A 22,428-nucleotide genomic window follows, 5' to 3' on the forward strand; every position below is an offset into this window, starting at 1 on the left:
ACTGAAATAATCCAAACAACTAGGTTTACTGATATCACTCAATAACTATATTGAGATCAAGCCTAGTAAGTTGGATCAGAAATCATTGGACTGAAGTTGGTGTGTCAGAAATGAGGTCTAACTGGTGGACAAAATAATGAGGGGATGGGCTATTCTACCCATCAGTCCCTTTTGGGGTCTTAGTCTCACACACACAAACACATGCTTTGGGAGGAGTTGGGGGAAGAATCAAATTACCTAGCTGGGAGATGGGCGGACAGGATGGAGCAAGGTTTACCTTAATGACTGACACCCTCGGCTTCTCTTGGGACCCTGGGATCTGCCATGGCACTGGTGGGCCTTCAGCATTCTAGTCCTGAGAGAGGTTCTGATCGAACTGGGCCATAGAAAGAGACCCAGATGACATCTCCATCTCCAGCAGCTCTGGGCAGATCCCAAACACCACCTGGGATGTGAGATTTGGATTCCTGCTATGACCTCTTCTTTCTTGTTTCTTTTTCCTACCTCTCTCCTTTTTTGCCTTCTGCAACACTGCTGTGGCCTGTGACCAGAGAGGCAGTTAAAAACAATGCCCTAAATAATATGATATTGGTACAATTTGCCCACTTTAGAGTGGCTGATCAAACCGGGTCCTGTGCCTATTTCTCTCCAGCAATCAGGGTGCATGCAACAGGCAGCAGCACAGACAGAAACTGAATATTATCTCGTTGCTGTTCTTTTCTTTCCCCTTTTGTGTATTTTAGTCTTGATCACGTCCAATCCTGTTTCCCTGAAGACAATACAACAGCTCCAGCCCATCTGAACTAACTTCTCTCCTTCTTCTCCTACTGCTGACTCTCCCTGTTTGGATGCACCACCAGACCTCAGTTTCCCTTCTTTTGATCAAATGATACAGAGCAGGAAAGTGACCAAGTATTGCAAACATCAAAACCTCCTCTATGTACTGCAGCATTATCCCTACCGTTCTTCAAAGAATAGTAGCAATCAGCAAGAATTTTCCCTACATATTATTTCAGATCTCTCCCCCTTCTAATGCATGTCATCACTGTAAATGATCCAAGTCTGAATGCAGTCAGATCTTTTTAATATACCAGAGAGCAGTTTAGATACTAAAGGAAAGCCTTGGCTTCCCTTGAGGTGTTACTGGATACACAGTTGCCTTCTTGAGTGGCATTCACAAATTACCATGAACAAGCAAAAAAAAAAACAAAACAAAAACAAAACACCAATGGCAGAGATCATTTTGACAATGAGTAGTGTTTATGTTAGTTTTGCTAAAAGCCGCTTATTCTCCATTTATAAATGTGGCAGAGTCACAGAGAGGGCCAGTTCTACTATCCTTTCTCATTTCAAATAGCCCCTTATGCAGCAATTAATTCCACTGTGGTGAACAAGCCTACCAGGAGTAAAGTTATCAGTCAGCATGAGTAGTGCGGAAGAATCTAGCCCATCATACATAAAATAAAAAACTAATTTTTTTCTGTGTTATCTAACAAGCTTTTGATGGTTTACAATACAAGGAGCTTAATCACTTTTTTGTTTAAATGGGCCACTCCACTGCCATGAACCTTCTGTTTTTACAACTAGACTCTAGCCAAACTTATTTGGTGATTCTAAAAACATTTGGATATGCTCTATTCACTTCCATTTTTAAACGAGTTTCCTGTTCAAACCACTAGATCACACTCCTTTGAAGTGATAAACTGATGATGCTGAAAGACTGTTGTAGCTCAAGCTTGTACAATAGCATTTAAAACAGGAATACAAACATCTGGTTTGCAATATTTGAACTCAACTATTTCATAATAGTGGATTACTGTATGAATTATGTACGTGATATGAATGTTGGTGCTGAATATTTGCATGTTATGATTATTCTACATTGTCAGGTTCTCTTTTTCAACAATGTATCATTACTAAGTGTGTGTGTGTTTATACATATGGTATTTAGAAAATTATACTGTGGGATTTGATAAATCACACCACTTTTCTGTCTGCTTTATAATCTTATTAAATACTTAATAGTAATGTCTAGTTTTTATATAATACTTTTTATCTATAGATCTCCCTGGGTTTACAAAGGAGGTAATACTCCTTTGATAGGCAAAGAGGCTGAGGCACAGAGAAGTAAAGTGACTTGCCCAAGGTTACCCAGTATACCAGTGGCAGAACCAGGACAGATCAAAATCCAGAATCCCAGTCTAGTGTGCAATCCATTAGGCCATACTTCAGTCCTCATCACTTCCTCCTCCTATCAATCCACTACAGCTATAAACTACTATTCAAATGAAATCACACACCAAAATGACTTTACTTATTCTCTGTTTAGTTACTATTCAATGTGAATTACGAAGAAGGAAGGAATAATATTTGCATCAAGAATTTAAAGTGTCTTACAAGCAGGTAAAGCAAATTAAAATACTAAACAATAGTAATAGCTGAATATTGAATTCACCAGGTACTAATTTGGTTCTCACAGTTGAGTGTGATCCTAATGATGTCAGATCCTATTACAAATTTCAGTTTATCACATAACTGGATTCACATAACATAAATAACCCTGGAGGAAGGTCACCTGTGGTTGGGATGTAAGATCTATTAGCATGAATCTCTTGGGTGAAGAATAATAAAAAAAAAAAATCACAAGCATGATTCTATTTGCACTATTACTTTGAGGGTTTCCAATACAAAGACACAGGGATGCTCATAGTTGATAAAGAAATGAATGGTGTGAACAGCAAATTATCTATCCTGCCCAAATCTCTTGCTTTGAGATCAGCTACTTTAACTGGCCACACGAGTTCAATGTCTGTGAGTACCATGTTTTTTTTAAATGGGTAGTTGGCAGTAAAACCAGGCAACAGCGAAAGAAAAAAAGGGAGATTTTTGAATTTTTGCTTGTTTCAAGAAGTGTTAAAGAAAATACACTTGCTGATGCTCTTCAGATTTTTTTCCACTTATGGCAGGTGTTCTTTGCTAACTAACACTATTTCTATCTTAAATGTAATTGGCATAAACTTTGGTACCAACTCTGTCTCCTTTGTGCCACAGTCACGAAGTAAAGGGAATGGACAGATGTCCTCATAAGGCAACCCTCAGATGGTGTAAAGCTGGAGAAGTTGGCTTCAGCATCACCTCCTGCTAGCCCCCTTCATATTCTCGCATAGAGAATCGTGTGAGCATACCAAAGTCATGGATAAGGGTATGATGAGTGTGCAACAGTTCAGAGTTTCTGTGTCAGCATAACAATGGCTAAGAAGCTATTAGCCTGTATCTCTAGGCTCTGGGGGAAGAGGGGAAAACATATCAGAAAAATCAACCACGAAGAACAGTTCAAATGCATCTGATAATTTAGCCAACATATTCTGAAATCTCTTTAAAAGGGACACAAAATATGCAAAATGAGTGACATCAAATTCTTATTTTTATTATTGTAGCACCTAGGATGCTAGTTACGAACCTGGACTTCTTTGTGCTACACTGTACAAACACTGAACCAAAAGACAGTCTGTGCCCCAATGAGCTTACAAACAAGTCAGATCACATTCTGCAGTGCAATAAATGTTATCAAATGTAGGATTTCTGAATTATGGCTTTCTTTCTAGGTATTTATAAAAAGCTAGCTATTACAATGTAATAACCAGCCTGGACATTTTCCAAACAGCTTTGAAAGTTTATTAAAACAGTTATGGGGAAAAAAATCATACAGTAACACTTTGTATTACATCCAGCTTTTCATATGAGGCACTCACAGGAGGAAAAGAATGATAGAAACAATGAGAGGGTTAGTGGGGCTGTATAAGTGTGACTGAGAATAACCACTTGGCTGCCTAACTTTTGGATAGAGACCATAATTTGACAATCTCTAAGAACAATAGGGCCAAATAGTGGCATACACCACTGCCTCATGTAGGGGCAGGGTGAAACTGCTCCATGCTGGGGGAACTCAAGGAGAGAGAGTACAATTAGGATGAAAAACAAGTTTATAGTCATAATTTTTAGGCCTGGGGAGAAGAAGGGCTGCAATAGCTTTTGCTGGGAGTGTAATGTTCCTGTTGCCTAGTGTGGAAGTGGCACAGCAGGCAGCAGGAGGATGCTAGCACAGGCTTCTAGGGATAAGATTCCTGTGTTCCCCACCAGTGGCCATTAGCACCCTCCTATACCAGGCAGCATGTGGGAGATAAACTCAATGAGAAGCAGACATGATGGAAAAGGGGAATAATTAAATGTACCCTTACAGTAGATGGAGCAGCAGGTGGCATGGCTGATCATTGCCTCTCCCCAGAAACAAAGAAGGAGAAACCCTTGACCCTGCTTAGTCCTCTTTGTGCCATTCATTTCTTATAATACATGTGGGGAGAGAGAAATCAAGGGTAGTCAGCTCTATTCCCCATGATACAATCTGAACTAATGCAAGTGAGCATTTTCTAGGGATGTGTCAGAGCTGCATTTGGCATGGACTGAAAAAATATCCCTGTCACAATGTGGGCTGGCCCTTTAAGGGATTAGTGCTTGGTTCCACCTGTTCCTTATTTGGTGCAAAGTGATGGATTTGGGCTTAAGCCAATGCTTAAGACAAGTGGGTAAGCATCAGGTGATAAGAAGCCCTGCCCCTGGGTTACTATCAGTGGGAGCCTGTGCCATCAGAGAGAGGAAGACCTGGGGGTGTTGGGAAAGGGAAGGATTCTCCAGACAATTCCAGTCTCTGGAGTGTCTGCTCAGAGAGTTCTAGGGAACAGAGAGATTTGGGAAAAGGATCTTGTCTAAAAGAGTTGCGGTATAGGTGGTACAGAGAATGAGAAAGTTGTATGTACTTTTTATAAATCTCATATGCCCCTCTGGTTACCTGTGTGATATTATCCAGCCTGAATACATAGAGTTAAGTCAAAGGATGTTTAAGGGAGAAACTCGCAGGAAACAGAACAATGACAAACGTAAGGGGCTAGGATAAGTTATACCAAGAGTCCTTGAGGAAACAATGGGGAAATACCCATCCTCCAGTTCCAGATAATCAAGGGTGGTACATTCTTCACAGTCCAAAAAACCAGGATAAAAAAAAAGGAATACAAAAGCCTTAAAGATGCTGGTCTGAAGCAGAATGAGGGGCTGCCCAGGGACAGCCAGTCAGAGCTGACAGCCAGGCAGGGAGACAGAGGGAGCATGCTATGACCACCATTTTCTGCCGCTCCTGTAGAGAGAAAGGGATTAGCTGCGCTGAGGGGAATTTACAGAAACTTGCAAGGAAAGAGTAAGATTTAAGATAAGGAGAAATATATGAATAAAGACCTTTGTTTTTACCCTTTGCTGTGTGTGTGATGTGCCTTTGGGTCAAAAAATAAATAATACTTCATTCTGAAGCCACTGTAACCAACTCCCAGAGGAAAAGGCTTACAGGTGCCAAACTTATTTGGGAGACATGGGGGATCCAGCCCAGAGATCCAGTCTGAGGGCAGTTCCACACAAGAAAGGTGTAGGAAGGCAGGCCTGTCATTCCTGGAGCACATTCCCCACGGACAAAAGGGGTCCTAAGGCATGGTGCTGGTAACTGGGAAAGGAGAAAGACTTGTTTTGGCTTAAAACAGTTAAAATGTCATCTTAATAAACCAGACACCCAAGGAGGGACATTTCAATTTACACAAGAACTTGGGACAATATCTGAAAACCCCAAAAGGAGAAATTAAGGCAACAGCACGGTCTGGCCCTAGTTCGGGTAAAATTTGTTACAGTCACCTACAGAGATATTTCCATGCAGCATAATTGTAAGGGTACCTAACCTGGATGCCCCCAATTAGAGGAAGCAGAACGATGTCATAATACCATCTCTGTCCCTTCCTGCCCGGCAACCAATAGGGAGTGGAGATGCCCCTCCCAGGGAGTTGAGGAGAGGGGGAGAAGCCATTTTGAAGTCTATCTGGAGCCACGCAGGGGAAGGGCCGAACTAGCTGTGTGGGGAGTTGGTGAGTCCCAGGCCTATAAGCAGGGTTCCCCCTGTGAACTGGCCTCTAGGGACCTGACCACAGATCTCTCAGCTGGGTTTTCCTACCCCACGGATGATTCCCAATTGTTATGTTTACTGAGAAATTTCCCCAGCCAGGCTGGGTTCACCTCCAGCTCTCCTGGTGAGACCAGTCCCCACATGGTCAGCGCTGCTAGTCCAGGGCTGCTGCCCGATGGGCGTGTGACTGGAGGCTGGGCTAGGAGGCTACACTTTGGATGTCAGAGTAGTTGTATAACCTACACCTTGAGCCCTGCACCCCTTTGTGATGAGAGGAAATCCTGGGACCAACGCAGCCTGAATCCTGCCTGAGGAGGATCCCCGTCAGCAGACAGCAGCCACTCTGCAGTGACTGAGGAGTCCAGTGTCATCTTCCAACCTGAAGGTCATTCATGGAGTTCATGAGTGCACCAGGGTTTAGTTAATTAGTCAGGGAATGAGTTTTAGGGACCCCCTACTCCTTGAACTGTGTCCTCAAGCAAGGGAGTAAGGGTTTGAGGATTTTATAACCTACTGCTTATTACACCTGTGAAGGGATTCACCACCTCCTCCCACTTGTCAGTCCTTTGGGCTGTACTGAACCCAGTCAGCCACACTGCTAAACACTGCAGATAATTTTATAGGTCATCCAAGGCCCCAGCAAAGTACGAGTACCAACAGGACACTAATTTTACACTTGTTACATCAAGTCAGGGGTATTTTCAGTGTGGGCACCAGTGACCCTAAAAATAGTGTTTCACCCTGTTATGTTGTAGTTGTTGCCTGTTTAATATAATTGTTATGTTGAATATATTTTGTGTGTTGTGTTATTTCTTGGAAGTCTCCAACTATCTGGCAAGTAAGTGTGAATTCCCCTGTAGTTAGAATTTTCTGCCCAAGCTGCCCTGGTGATCCTGCCAGGAAGGAGCGAGGGAGGTGGAGGCACCGCCAAATAATTTCATAACAAAAAAAGGATAAAAGATTCACCCTGCTGAGTGGGTGGCAGGATCCAAAAGAACCCAGACCTGTCTATCAGAACCTGTAAGCGGATTGCCATTAAAGGAAGTAATCAGGTGGAGAGGGGCGCTACAAGACAAAGCAGAATGATGTCCTAATACCATCTCTGTCCCTCCCTTTCCAGGTTCTGAGCTGACTATTGCTCATTTGGAGCTAAGGATCTGGCCCAGAGAGTGGAATAGAAGCACAATGATCATGTTGCCCAGTGGTGGTCATCTCATCCCTGCTCTTCCAGGTGTTTATATTCATCTTTTCTTAATTTGAAATAAATAAAAGCAAATATGTAAAGCACACTGATTGTGTGAAATAAAGCCAATGCAAACTAACAGTTCTACAGTATGTTGATAACTTTAACAAGTAGGGGCAGCTGCTACGTATAAATTAGCAAGTTAAAGTGTTGTGGTGGTAGAATCTCTCAGTTCATAAGAAGGTCTTTCATACTTTATTTTTTTTAAAAAAACCCTATTTTATTGCAGTATATTGGTGTTTTACTTAAATGCCCTTATATTTGTAAAATAAGGATTTTACATTAGCACTATATAGTAAGTGCCATTGAATACTAAGAGATTCACATAAATTCATTTTGTGATTGCAGACCCAACACTACTGTTATTTTAGTTTTCTTAACTAGAGTTCAGATTGCAGAGCAATAACTTTTTGGAAGTACTAGTTGCAATTTACAATTAATTTGCAAAACATGCTCTTACAGTATGTATTGTACTGTAATCAACTGATAATCACTAGAGTTGAGTGAATACTTTATTGGACTACTTTAATCTCTTCTGTTTGCAATTTGAACAGTTTTGCTATTTTCTCAAAATTATTTGCTTAATAACTTCTGCAAATAATTCTTGGTCTCAAGGAGTGTTTCGTGTCAGTTTGTTATATTCGGTATTCTTAATTCAAGCTGTTTTGACTTTGGGTATGGATATGTTTTTGTTCCCTGATCGGATGAGCATAACTATAGAGGTTTTCTGTGTAAATACTCAAGAGTATGTTTTAGAATTTTACTTGGTTAACATTCTGCAATATACACTTAACATTTTCTCCTTTCACAAATATCACACTGGTCAGCTGACTTTCTAAATATTCAAAGGAAAGGAACACAGAAATGGCACTGACTTAACTCAGTCACAGCAAATATTTTTTTTTAATCTAATTTCCCCAGTTCTACCAGTTCCCAAGATGCAAAAGGTTCTTTAGTCCTGTAGCAAGCGTTATAGATCTACTCTTCCAGCTTGTAGTGCTGGTTCTGGCTATCCATTCTGCCCTCATTCATGTGGAAGACAGAATCCTTCTAATTTACCTGCCAATTACTCTGTGGCCTAGTAAACACAGATATCTTTTTACAGGAATGGCAATTGCCCTGAGACAGGATGCTGCTGCTGCTTTTAGGGGCAGTTAAGTATACATCCCCTTATTCTAGGAAGAACACTCTGTGCTTTTGGATATGCCCATGGCCCCCAAGGCACTTTTCCAGCAAACAATTATGTATTATTTTCATGTCTCTATTTTATGCATTTTAGTGCACTTTTTATCCATGCACAACTTTTGATCTCTTTACGATAACAAATGTGCTGCTGTATTTATTTATTTTTATAGATTTAGAGTATGAAATCCAACCAACAAAAAGAGATTCAGGTTAGACACTACAGAAAACATGCACCATACCAGTGCTGAAGTTCAGATGGCTGTAAAGGAAAAAACAGAGAACAAGTGGAACTATAATTCCCAAATCAATATGCCCTGGGGCTGCTCCACATGTAGCTCTTATTTTATGTAGGGTCAGACCCCTGATACTGCCAGAGATGGGAAGATGTGTGTGCTGGGCACCGGAGGAGTTGCTGATCATCCTGGCCTCTCATGGATCTTATCTGATCGGCAGGATTTTGTGGTAGGTTCTGTTGTGTTTTCCACAGAGAGACCAAAACCCCACTCTCAAAGGAACAATCTTGGGGGATTTCTCCTAGGCAACTCTTGCAGAGATGTCCTCTTTCTGTGGATTTTTTGTGGGGAGGAGACATGTCTATATTATCTGGTAACAGGAGCCACTCCTGCAGATTCCTAGCTATCCAGAAGCAACTTGAACATCGTGGGGTAAATTTTCAAAGATGTTAGGCACCTAACTGCTATTTACTGACCTGGTTCTTATCTGCCTTATGTACCTTTGAACAGCCTCCCTAGCACTGTTTTAATCTGGGCAAAGAGGAAAACTGGGTGAAAATAATTGGCTCTCCAAGACTCTTTGCTCCTACTATGCTGCTTTCTCCTCTTAGATTCATATATGATGCAACAATTTACATAAATAACAGGAAAGCACAAAGAAGACCTGCTGAGGCTTTGATAAACTTCCTTTTCCCAATCACTCACATTTCTTTGGGGAAATAACTTAAGTAATACAAAGCTTGTGTAACAGTATACTTGACATTTATGATTTTAGAAATCTATTTTTTTTAAATTCTTGCTTTTGATTCATTATAAAGGTTTACTATAAATATATTTAGTGCAACAGCAGAATGCATTTATAAAATGGGTTCTGCATGCTAATGCCTTAAAATGTAACAAGAGTAAATGCCTGAAAAGCCATGTTCATTAGATTCAAATTATAACAAGCCAAACACTCACAGTTCAAGTTTCATTACTATTCTCATTAGAGAGTTTTTATGAGACACCTTGAACTTTTTAGTTTTGGCTTGGATTAACGTAGTGTGTAGCTCTGTATGGGTTTCAAGTTAAAAGCTCTACTGGTTGGAAGTAAAGAACATTTGTAGTGCTCTTTAAAATGATTTTGTTTTGCAGTGCTGCATAATTCAGTTAGAATGAAGACGAGATTATAATCGAGGGCTGAAAAATTTAAGGAAAATGACTTTCTTTTGTTGAGGAGTGGGTGAGATGAAATACATGGTAGCCAGGAAATATAATTATACCAGAATTCTGCTGCCAAAAAACCTGGCAGTGCACTGTGTGGGGGTGCATTTTTATCACTTCAGAAAACTGCCTAACCTGCTACTCACGGGTCCTTTCCTGGGAGGGTGCCAAAGCTGAAGGTAATAGAACTATAATGAACAGCTCCAAATTAAATTATGCTGTTGTAATGTGGCATTAGTTGCCATAAATTATTTCACTGCAATTAAGAAAACAGATACATGGCCCACAGCAGGTACTGGTGGTATACTAGCATCAGATAAGTTGGCCTGCCTACAAAAAAAAAAAAGGACAATGAGATAATAGCTTTTGGATAGAATAAGCAGGACCACTATCCTCATTAATAAACATAAAGTTGTATTATTAAAAGGGCTACCAATATTTCAGAGAATCAAAATGGTTACTCTATAAACATTTTACATTTTACAACATTTTACTCACTCCAATGCTGAGGGCCAGAACAAGGTCTATGTAACTCTTTAAATCCCACTAGTATCCACAAAACAGGTCTGAAGTGGTACATGACCTTGATCTGGTCCTCTGCAAAGGAGTGTGTGTCAGGGTGAATTAGGCCCAAAGGCCCCCTGCTGGAGGCCTCAGGATCCTGCTACACCCCATCCCAAGGGAGGAGCAGAAGAGAAGTCCTCCAAGTAGCCTAAAGTGGTTGCGGCGGTGCAGCCAATGACAGAGGCTGCAGGAAGCAGCTAATTGGGGCCCAGTAGGACCATACAAAAGGAGTTGTAAAACAGAGCCCAAGTCAGTTGCTGCATGGAGATGTAAGGGAGAGGACTGGGTTACTGGCTGGTGAAAAGAGCAGCAGAACCCTGGACAGCTCAGTGATGGCAGCAACCGGGAGAGGACTGCAGGACAATAGTGTCTCCAGGGAGGGAAGCCTGGGGGTGGGGACCCATACCAGGGCCAGGACTACTGAAAAACTGAGCTCAGGGAGGGTTAGAAAGAGAGACCTATCAAGTGGTACTGAGATAGGGCCCTGGTAGACTGTATACCCTGGAAGGGGTCTGTTCTGATTCACATACAGACATTATGTATGACTCAGGTCACGGGCTTTGACAAATACCAACCAGGAATAGATTTCTACTTAGTTCCATTCTCTTGGGTGGCATTTGGATTCACTCAGATGCAACAACTGAAAAACTACAGTGATCACTGTTAACATAATATATACAGTGTTGTTGTAGCGTGTCTTTTGCATTAATAATACAGATTTCTGATGGAACCCTCTCTACAAACAAATATATCTGTCCTGCTTGTCTGTGAGTTTATTTATCTGTCAACATTTAAAATCAGCTATCTCACCCCTGTGGGTATTTTAAAATCGTGAGACAAAATAACTAACAATAATAAAAATCACAGAGTAACATGTCAATATATAATATTACATATATTATGATATAACGGCTGGATATCACATACATAAAGGAGAGGTTGCCCAGTGGAATGCTATGTCTGGCTACTCAGCTATGAGAAAGCTAGTTGAAAGCATCCAAACACTTACAACACCACGATTTAAAGGGTTAATAGGGAGCACCGTTCATACAAATATACAATCTGTCCTCAGATGCCAAGAACGTTGCAGGGAACTGCATGAAAGTTTGTAGATCAATAACAGACTGAGGAGAGGGGATTCTCTAGAGGCCCAAAAAAATCATATTGCCTTGAAGGACAATCTGTCTGAACACCAAGAGCCATGCATAAACTAGGAGGGAATGTGTAGCTCAGAATAGCACATGGAATATGAATTCTGTCAAAAATCCATATTGCTCTTGGGGACATAATGGAAGTCTATGACAGTTTCTGCAGACACTTAGAGTAACTTGAGATTGTTCAAACTTTAGTTTTAGCTTTCCTCTTCCATTCTTTTCTTTAAAGACTGCACTGAGCTGAAATAATTTCACCATTCTCCATTTACTTGACCTCTTCTGTTATGAGGTGGTATCCCCACTCATCCGTTTCACCCCGAGGCCAGCATCTACCCCACCAGTACATCCTTTTCTTCAAAAAGCATTTTCATGGAGCCTTCTACCCATGAAATGACTTCCCCACTCTGTTCCACAAACTCCCCACCCTCTCCTTATTTAAATCCCTCCTGAAAAGTCACCCTCATATTTCCGGGTCAGGGGAAACAACTGACTGAAGAGGGTTAGGAAGAAACCCTCCCCATGTATAGGTTATTTCAGAATTGTGCACTATGGGATTTCTTGCACTTTCCTCTGCACCATCTGATACTGGTCACCATCAGAGACAGGCTACGCATCACAGGCCAGATCCAACATAAGTCTTTTGTGAAGCACACTTTGGGGTACAGTCAGATTACACCTTGAGCCTCCTGGGCAAGCTAGCAGTAAACTAGGCAGGATTCTGATGAAACCCTGCCTATGGTTCACTGGAAGTTCAAACATAACATTTTGGGTGTAATCAATCAGCAGTTTCCAGTGAAAACCTGTTCCATTGGAAAATTCCCAACCAGCTCCAGTAAAAGGACTATGGACAATGTCAAAGCCACCAATAAGAAAAATAAATGTCAGCAGCAGAGAAGATGACAAAGACACATTAAAGAGCCTAGGACCGGCTCTTCATTATGCCTGCCCACTTAGTCGCATCAAGTGTGAGAAGCTGCTAGACTAAACAAAAAATTCATAAAGCAGCAGCAACCTCTATACTTTGTGGTTTCCCATCTCATAGGCAGACTGATCCATATTCTCTTTGGTTCCTATCAGTATGCTGAGATTTCTCCTGAGACCATACTTATTCCTTCTTCTGAGTCCTTAGGCCCTTTCTGCTCTCTGTCTCCTACAGTCTGTCTGGCAATGTTCAGCCAGTGAGAGAGAGAGACTGGACAGATCATGCCCTTAAATAAGGCTGGTCCTCTCTGCCAGGTGAGCATCCAACCAGCTTCAGAGCCCCAGTCAAGTGGTCCATGTTCCAGCTCCCCTGGAACTGAACAGGGAAAACCCCCAATTTCTTTTAGCCTGTCACCATTTGACAATCATCAACAGTGATTGTCTTCTTGTCTTAGTTACTTCAGAGAGGTGTCCAGTATGACTGCCTAAGCATGGCAGTTGCACACTCAAAATATAAAACAGACTGGCAATTACAACATCAAACGAAGGTAATAATTTGATACAAACTTGTACAGACACATCTTGATCTGTCACGATATCTGGAGATATGTGTTTGACCCAAAAGACGAGAATTAACAAACAGTACAAAAGTTATACGAGAAAATGTTTGAAACCTTAAGATGCATGAGGCAGATTCATCCCTAGACAGCTCTAAGGTTTGTGGACAATAGACCAATTGAGCCAATAGCCCACACACAATATTTTTATGGATGGGCAAAGGTATCAAATCAGATACCCTTTCCCATTTTTTTTTTTTTTGGTATTAACTTCCCTAGACACTCTGAAAGGCTTCACACTGGCAGGCTCCATCCTATGTCAGGACAGAAAACAGCCTCCAGAGTCTGTCTACAGTGACCATTGGTTGATCAGAAGAATGCAAGTTATCCCCTTCTTCAGGGCTTGTGTTTACTGCCATTGCAGCATTCAAGATATGAACCTGGATCTTTTTCACAGCAGCACAATGTCTTGCCACTATACTGCAAGACTTCCTACACATAATTATTATACAGTCTTTGAAAAACAATCATTGGAGTTATTCACTTTAGAAAGGTTGTACGAATAACATTTTGGTGTGATTGGAATATAAAAATATTTTCAGTTGCTCCAAATAGTAAAATAAAGTTAATCTGACCTTTTCAAAAAGTGCACTCCATTTTACCCAGCAAAACTGCTTTACATTCTGTCTTCACTGAAAATAATCAGAAGAGCAATCTAATTTGAGTTTCAATAGAAAAGCTGTCACACTCAAAATATGAATATGGACTATCCTTTCTGACATAATGTCAATTGTATTTTTCTTCTTGTGCATAAAAAAGATAGCCATGAAAAAGTACAAGCGTGAAACAAAACCTTTAATGTGCATATGTGATAAGGAGCCAAAATACTTCCTCATGCAAATGAACAAAGCAGGTGCTGCCCCATGAACTAGGATCAAGGCTTTGGAACCTTTTACTCTTAGCAGGAGAAAAATATGGCAGCTGGGACACAGGACTGTTTGAGAGTCTATGGGAGGTGCAAATTGGACTAGGGACTTCTAAAGCTACAAACACCACAAATCAGGAATTACAGCATGACTAATGTAGTCACATAGTTCTCTTACTTGTAAGGTATATGATGATGATGATGATGATCTGATCTTGGGAGGTAAGGCAAAGTAACCTGAACTGCTAGCAAAAAGTGGTAAATTTATCACATTCCTAGAATGATATATGATAAAATAATTGTGTCAATAGACCTGATTTAAGAAGTGGGAAAGGAGAAGCATGCGTCACTGGTTCCACTTCACCCTTTTCCTTTTCTGTTGCTCTCTTTCCGTGCTGCAGAGGAGAGGAATGAATAGGCCCAGATATTTTACAGATGATATAATGAACTCTCTGGGGCATGAACTATCTTTTATGAGTACAGACAGCCACAATCTCAGTTGGAGCCTTTAGACTTTACTGAAACACTAACATAAATGCTGGACAACCATAAGGGAGCACTACACAGGGCCAGCTCCAGCTTTTTTGCAGCCCCAAGCGGCGAAGAGGAAAAAAAGAAGCCGCCGAATTGTCAAAGACCCGGACATGCCGCCCGCTTCCAAGGGCCGCCCCAAGCATTAGCTTGCTGCACTGGTGCCTGGAACCGGCCCTGGCACTACACTATATAAACTGCTCACATACACAGTGGAAACAAAATATAATACAAAATATAAGTATTGACAAAATATGTCAATATGACAAGGACAGAGTGTAAAGCTTTTGGGTGCAGAGGCTGTTTTTCTGTAGTGTGTTTGTACAGCTTCTAGCACAATGGACCCCTTGGCCCAGGACTGGGGCTCCTAAGGCACTATTGCAATACAGATAATAAAGTAGATGAAAATGTTGTTATAGTTCCGGGAAAGTCTGCAATAGGTACATGAATGGAGAAAGCAAGGCTGAAGGTAAATGTGTGCATAATTCAAATAAGCATCGCAAATGTAAAAGGGAATAATTTTGAACTTAATAGTAAGAGAGGATATGATAGACATTTTTATGGCTTAGAATTTGCATTAGAATAGAATTGTTGCTGGTGAACGCTATTACCCTCCTGTATCATACTGATCCATATTTGTCCCTGTTGTTACTATGCTGGTTTACATGGAGATACAGCAGAATATAATCTAATAATTGCTATTTTATCTTTATACTTCACTCAGCAAAAACAAACACTGTAGTATGTTGCAAGGAAAAGCAGTGCAACCCTAAAGCCAGCAATTAGTAAAATGGTAAATCTCACATTCCTTCCTATTGCTAAAACTGGCAATTTTACCACCTCAGATTTTATGCTTCTTGAGCACTGAATAAATCAGTTCCTATCTCAATTATGTAATGCAACATCCTGAGAGAGATTCTTAAGGTAAGAGCTCCACAGTCCAAGGGTCTACATGGGAGAGCTCATTATGGACCAGGGAGAATGTCAGTTATATGACTTCAGTGGTGCTAAGGTGAAAACACTCGTGATAGTTGCAAAACTCATCTTCTAACTTCACTGAAAATCAATAAAACTCACGAGTTGATCAGGAGTTTAGATGGAGCAACGGGAGATAAAACAAGAGTTGACCTAGTTAGTTTCAATTAAATTATAATAGTAAAACATCAGAAGATGAAAAATACAAAGTAATGTTATGAATTATGGAAGACAAAATGGTTCTAAGAATACCCAAGAACATAAAAATGATTGTCTCTCTTTATATTCACCTTTAAAACAATCTTAGTCACATCTATTTACAATGATATTTAATGAACATTGTACAGCTGGAGTAATCCCAGCTCAGATGTTTTCACAAAGCACTTTATTTTACTATAGATCTTGACTCTGATAGATCAGCTCCAAGACTCACAAATCTAGGGAACTGGTCACATGAAGCACTTTCTAGATCTCATGGTCACTCAGCTCGTAATGCAAGTTTGACAAGCTGTTGGAAAATGTATTGCCACAGAAGAATAAGCAGATTGTGAGGGGAATGAGGAAGCAAGTGTGGTTGTTAGTCTAAGGACAGCTACAGAAACTAATGACTGTGGGTAGTAACATGAGTGGGGAACAGGACAAAGAACAGTTAGAGAACTAGAAGGCAAATTAATACCTTTCTAATCTAAGCTGAGTTATAAGGGTATCCTTTATAATACAAGTAGATAATTCGTCTTCCTGTAAGAAAAGAACAAAATACATGTGTATGCCCCCCCTTCCTCCCTGGCTTACTCGAAAGCGGGCAACATTCACTTGTGTGCCTGGGCACCTGATGTTGTTAACATTAAAAGAGACCCTGAGTTTCCCAGTGGTGATTTTGGATAGGTGGGAATCCTCTATCCACCTATCTACTTCAGTCTCTTTACTCCTAAAGGAATTTAAAATTGGTGGTGCGTCCACCTGGCTGGCCCCTATACACACTCAATGGTGTCTCTTGGGAACACACCTACATTCCTCCTCCCATGGTGGCTCACTCTCCCCCAACCCTCACTCACGGTCACTCGGCTAGGGCGAGGGGCTGGTGTGTGGGAGGGGGTGCAGGCTCTGGGTGGGGCCAGAAATGAGGGGTTCAGGGTGCAGGAGGAGGTGAGGGCTCCAGCTGGGTGTGCAGACTCTGGCGTCACCCTAATAACAGACTAAGATTAAATGTCACTACTAATTTTAATCCACAAGGGGCAGTTGAATAAAATCAATTAATGAATATAGTATACAGTGGTAAATTAAATTTATCTTAGTAGCATTTACACTGCCACCATATACCCCACTGGATTTCAGAGTCCTAGGCACTTGCTTGCATAAGCGCGCTTCAAGATCTGCAGCTGGAGACAGCACTCTGTTGGTTCTGTGCATCAGTCCCACCTAGGCAACAATCTGCACAACCCCTCTGACGACTGGAGTTGGCCCCACCAAATGCTAGCAGCTCTTGGTCGTGGTTTGATTGGAAGATCACTCTGCCTCTCCTCAGACTCAGTCTCTCTGCTGTGCCCCTTCCTTTTAAAGTACTTTCTCAAACCAGAGCTGGGGTTACTCACAGTTTCTTCACTGCAGGCCCACTTCAGTCAGTTACAGGCACAGCAATAGTCTCTGCCCTGGCTCCAGTGAAGCCATCAACCATCTCTGAAGCTCCCTACTTGATCAAAGCCTCAGCAGCAGCTTCGGATATTGACAGAGCTCCTCACCAGCAATCTTTCTCCTCTCCCCAAAATGGAGTCCACTGCCGGCTCTCCCTGGAAGAGGAAGTGTTTCACTCTTTCCCAAAGGCAGCATGGGAGTTGTGGTCTCTAGGGATAGATTGCAGCACACAGGATCTTCCCAACTGGAACACTACCGATAAAGTTCAGAGGCCCCTCTAGTAAAGGAGGCCTACACATGAGTAATGTAGCTAATTATACAGCAAATTTATAGAACTTGCTTAAGCAGAAAACCATATTTTCTGGGTTGCTTTCTGTCTGCTTCCATAGGGGAAAACACTCAACTCAAATTCTTCTTAAAGTTGAGTGACTCCATCAATGGGATAGACCTATGATTAAATTTGGGGTGCAAAATGCATGTGTCACTAATAATACGTTTGTTCTTTGGTGGCTACTATAAAGAAGATGATTGGTCAGACACAGAGAATTCCTGAGTTTTAATACCATGATCAATATGAGAAAAATCACAGAACTAGAAAACAAGATGAACAGCAGCAGCAGAATCCACATCACATATGCTCACGTAACTGTGGGTTCCCCTTAAGGTGAGATAAGCATTAAGGTTGGCACCAACCTGCCATCCCAAGGTTCTGCTGAGGGTTGGGTTTGATTCTTTTTTATGTACTTATTCCTTATACCCATCTATTTCCAGGACCATATTTGATTAAGTCTTGGCCTCTTGTCTATACTTGCCGCTCCTGCTATCCATTGCTGGGGTTTTGACAATTTGCAGAGATAGATGATTCTTTATACGATGAGGTCAAGGAAGTCTGGCTAAATAAAGCCTTTGTGTTCTAGACAGTCTATCACAAGAGATACACACCCCCCTTCTGATCCAAGGTTGGTTACTTATGCTTACTTTTATTAGAGCGAATGTGGCCTTATACTATTACTACTACTAGGCCTCAAGCCTAAAATAGTACGGTTCAGCCTCACTGCAAAGCCCATTCTAAAGAAATCTTTAAATTAAATGTGCTTATTCCTACTTGCATTATAGCTTTAGTTGTACTAATTTAATAAGCATTTCAACTTTTCTAGCATACAAATAATTATTCACTTGGTCATATGAACTCAGGTCAAAGGTTGCATTAACCAAAAGGGATTTGTCCCTTAGATTGTAATCTTGATGCAAGAGACCAGTGTGCCAGCCTTGGACATAAAATACTTCTACCCTGCAATCCCCCTTATGATGGTAAAGGGTTTCCCATCAAAGGTGTGGTTCACAATCAATTCCCCTGGGGTCATTAATCTACTTTAAACCATTTATGTTTAAATCCATGGATTTTACAGTCCTCTCTTATTCAAAGAATAGACACTGTACAGCACAGGCAGTAGCAGAGCAAGCTTCCTGATATTGTCCTTTAAGGACCATCTCTAGATTCCCATGCTCACTCAGGCCTAGTCTATATTGAAAGTGCTACATTGGTGCAACTGCACCAATGCAGCTGCACTACTGTAGCACATCTGGTGAAGACGTGCTCTCCCATCAGCATAATTATTGCACTCCATGAAAGGCAGAAGCTATGTCAGTGGGAGAGCGTCTCCTGACAAAATAGCCAATGCAGCACTTAGGTTGCTGTAATTTGCCTCACTCAAGGGGGTGGCTTTTTCAAATCCCTGAGCAACATAAGTTGCATCAACTTAAGCAGTAGTGTAGACCTGTCCTCAGTCTCAGTGGAGTTTACTAATAAGGATACCAATTACTTTGGCTGTTTTTATGATTTGGACACCAGTCCACCAGGAACTGGACTGAGACCAACAACTCATTTCACAAATGTCATTGAGCAAATGTCATTAGATGGTATTAGCTTTTTACTTGCTGGATTTAGAAGAGCAACGTGGGAATGAGAGGCTCTGTATTACACTGCCAATCACCTAGGCCATTCAATCTCCTAGATATGGAATTTCTTATAGAAATAATTAAATAAATATTAAAAACCCCACAAGTGAAAATGTTGGTCAGGCGATGAGATAAAGAAAACTCTTCCCAAACATCATGAGTCTGGAAACAGGATAGGATTTTTTTTAAAAATCAGTCGCTTTTCCCAGACAGATACAAGCCCCAGGGTGGCTGTAGAGTTATAATGGCTTTAGAGCGGGATTTGTTTAAAGTCTAGATGGTTTAACAAAAATAATTACTGCATCAGGTATGAAAATCCAGGTTTTGATCCTTCTAAAACAAGCATGCTAATGGGAGGGAAAAGACAAATCAGTTAGGGTGAGGTCTGAAGTCAATAGGATTGCACAAGCTGTTAATCAGAACAGAATTCAAATCAATGAGCACACATGTGGATTTCAAATTTGGATTAGACAGCCAGTTTTAGCATGCAAGGGGAGAAAAGAACAATACAGAAATGCCATATAAAATATCCAGAGAGGTGAAATTTTAAAAAGTGTCATGCCACCACTACTCTCTATAAACACTTTTTCTCTTTGCTCTTTTGTATCTATGGTCTATCCTACTTCATTTGATGAGTCAGAAATGACATTTAATTATGGTTCAAGGAGTACAGTATAATTGACAATCGTTGAAAGTTGGATTTTCCATAATTTGCTAAAAGGAATGCGGCTACTCATGTGCAGATTGGGGCACCACCAGAGCAGAGCTGTCTAATTACCAGAAAGTTCTGTTCAATAAATGTCAACTTCAGATCTAATAGCTATTTCATAAGAACGCAGGCATAATACAGACTGAAGGAACATTTACAAGCTCGTCAGATCTTATCCTGCCACTTAATCTAACATGGTGAGATCCACTAAAACCCCTATATTTCCTATGAAAGGCCTTTTCCTCCTTCTGTGGCATGAAGTATAGCAAGAATTGTGCTCATGCAGCATTATTATTGCCATCTTGGTAGAAGGGGAGAGACTCTCCTTTTGATCTGCCTGCATAATTAAAATGTGCCCAGGAAGGGTGAGTCCATGGAGTATTGTACAAACAGAGGTCCTTCCTAACAAGGTAGGTAGGGAAGAGCCTGGGAGACTGGGCAGCTGACGCACTGTTAACTATTGAACTTCTATGAGGAGCATTATTCCTGCTGACATCTCCAGCAGGGAAATCCATCAGAGTAAAGAAGTCCTCCCAAGGGACAAGGGAATTTAAAAAACAAAACAAAAACAACTTGTGACAACCAGCCCCACATGCTTATTATAGGTAACAAGTTTGCGGGTGTGGGAGATGCTTTTCAGAAAATTAGCTCTTGCTCCTTTGTCCCCTCAGCCAGATCCAAAAAAGTTGCTGAAGAACACCCACACTCACTCTATGACCTCTGTGTGAGAGAAAGACAGATAGCATTTCATACGTACTTTGCCTTTACTATGCAAAGGTGTTAATGATTAGAGAGTCAAGCCTGTTATCTCTAGGTACAGGATCCAAAGTTACAGATACCTATTAAACCCTTTGAAAGTACATATTATGCTGTGCTGACCTAACTCTGCTAATGAATGCATATGGAGGAGCGTGGGCATGACCACACTGTTGCTGTGGTGGAGTTTAGCACCACTATTTAATCCTTTAACTGATCTTACTGCTGTCCCATTTGCTTTTTCCATCTTTAGGAGAAATAGATACAGCCATTAAAGTGTGCTAGATGCTGGCAAACAAGACACCCACAGACCAAAGATTTTGTTATACAGAATGAGGAGTTTGAGCAGTGGAGTGAAGAACATGCCTTGTTTGTATTATCATTTTTATTTAGCGTGTGTGTTAGAGTGTGTGAGTGAGTGTTAGATTTTTCTAGCTTTCGTTATGTTAAATTCTCACAAAAAAAATGAGGGGGTGGTGGTTATAGGCCTTTTTGGAGAAGTATACTTAAACATAGTATAAATTAGTGTGCTGCCCCTTTAAGGAAGGTCCTAAAAACAGTAAGCATTCCACTTTCAGCCAGAGAAAATAAAATAGCCATAGGCTGGCTTCTCTTAGCCACAAGTCCAAATAAACAAATCAAATGCAAAGTGACTTCCTTTTGTGTAGTACAAACAGTAACAAATAAACAGGGCTGCTTTTTTTAGCCCAGGATCCGGCAGGGAAAAACAAACAACACTTATTGGGCACCACTCTACCCACCTGCCTCATACTGAGAAGAAATAATTTCTTTTTCCCTCCCTTTCCTTTCCTTTCCTTACCCAGGATCTGGAAAAGTAACCTCTTGCAATAAGACAAAACTGGAAAACATCTTCTCTCTTGCTAGAGCCTTCTGCTTCTTTTTATGGCTTCCCCCACATAGGAGGTGTGTCTGTTATCTCCACCTCCCAGCAGCCTAACTAGTTGCAGCTGCTGGCTCTTCTATCCTGGTCTGCAGCTCAACCAATCTTTCAGAGTTACTTTCTTCCTTTCTGTTCAGTGAAGGAGTTTAACGCTTTCCTGGTTCACAAAGGGACAGGGCACATATACTTGTCACATAGATATCATAGAAATGTAGGGCTGGAAGGGACCTTGAGAAGTCGTTACATCAGCTCCCTGCTCTGTGGCAGGACCAAGTAAACCTAGACCCCTTTCTGACAGGTATTTGTCTAACCTGTTCTTAAAAACATAGCAATGGTGACTCCACAACTTCTCTTACACAGACTCACAGACTCAAGGACTGGAAGGGACCTCGAGAGGTCATCGAGTCCAGTCCCCTGCCCTCATGGCAGGACCAAATACTGTCTAGACCATCCCTGATAGACATTTATCTAACCTACTCTTAAATATCTCCAGAGATGGAGATTCCACAACTTCCCTAGGCAATCTATTCCAGTGTTTAACTACCCTGACAGTTAGGAACTTTTTCCTAATGTCCAACCTAAATCTCCCTTGCTGCAGTTTAAGCCCATTGCTTCTTGTTCTATCATTGGAGGCTAAGGTGAACAAGTTTTCTCCCTCCTCCTGATGACACCCTTTTAGATACCTGAAAACTGCTATCATGTCCCCTCTCAGTCTTCTCTTTTCCAAACTAAACAAACCCAATTCCTTCAGCCTTCCTTCATAGGTCATGTTCTCAAGACCTTTCATCATTCTTGTTGCTCTTCTCTAGACCCTCTCCAATTTCTCCACATCTTTCTTGAAATGCGGTGCCCAGAACTGGACACAATACTCCAGTTGAGGCCTAACGAGCGCACAGTAAAGCGGAAGAATGACTTCTCGTGTCTTGTTTACAACACACCTGTTAATGCATCCCAGAATCACGTTTGCTTTTTTTGCAACAGTATC

At 41.2% G+C, this 22,428-nt stretch overlaps 1 protein-coding gene across 3 annotated transcripts in view; it reads right to left on the bottom strand.

Annotated features, from left to right (window-relative positions):
• The window catches only part of PCDH15 (protocadherin related 15), a 1,497,017-nt gene extending 1,479,786 nt beyond the window's left edge, over window positions 1-17,231 (bottom strand). For all 3 annotated transcript variants that reach the window (XM_030569599.1, XM_030569597.1, XM_030569598.1), the window contains exon 1: window positions 17,079-17,231. The gene's annotated coding sequence lies outside the window, so the exon portion shown is untranslated. The remainder of the gene's footprint in view (window positions 1-17,078) is intronic.
• Between the last annotated feature and the right edge of the window lie 5,197 nt (window positions 17,232-22,428).

Source organism: Gopherus evgoodei, chromosome 7 (assembly GCF_007399415.2).
Source record: "Gopherus evgoodei ecotype Sinaloan lineage chromosome 7, rGopEvg1_v1.p, whole genome shotgun sequence".
Classification (NCBI taxonomy): Eukaryota; Metazoa; Chordata; order Testudines; family Testudinidae; genus Gopherus; species Gopherus evgoodei.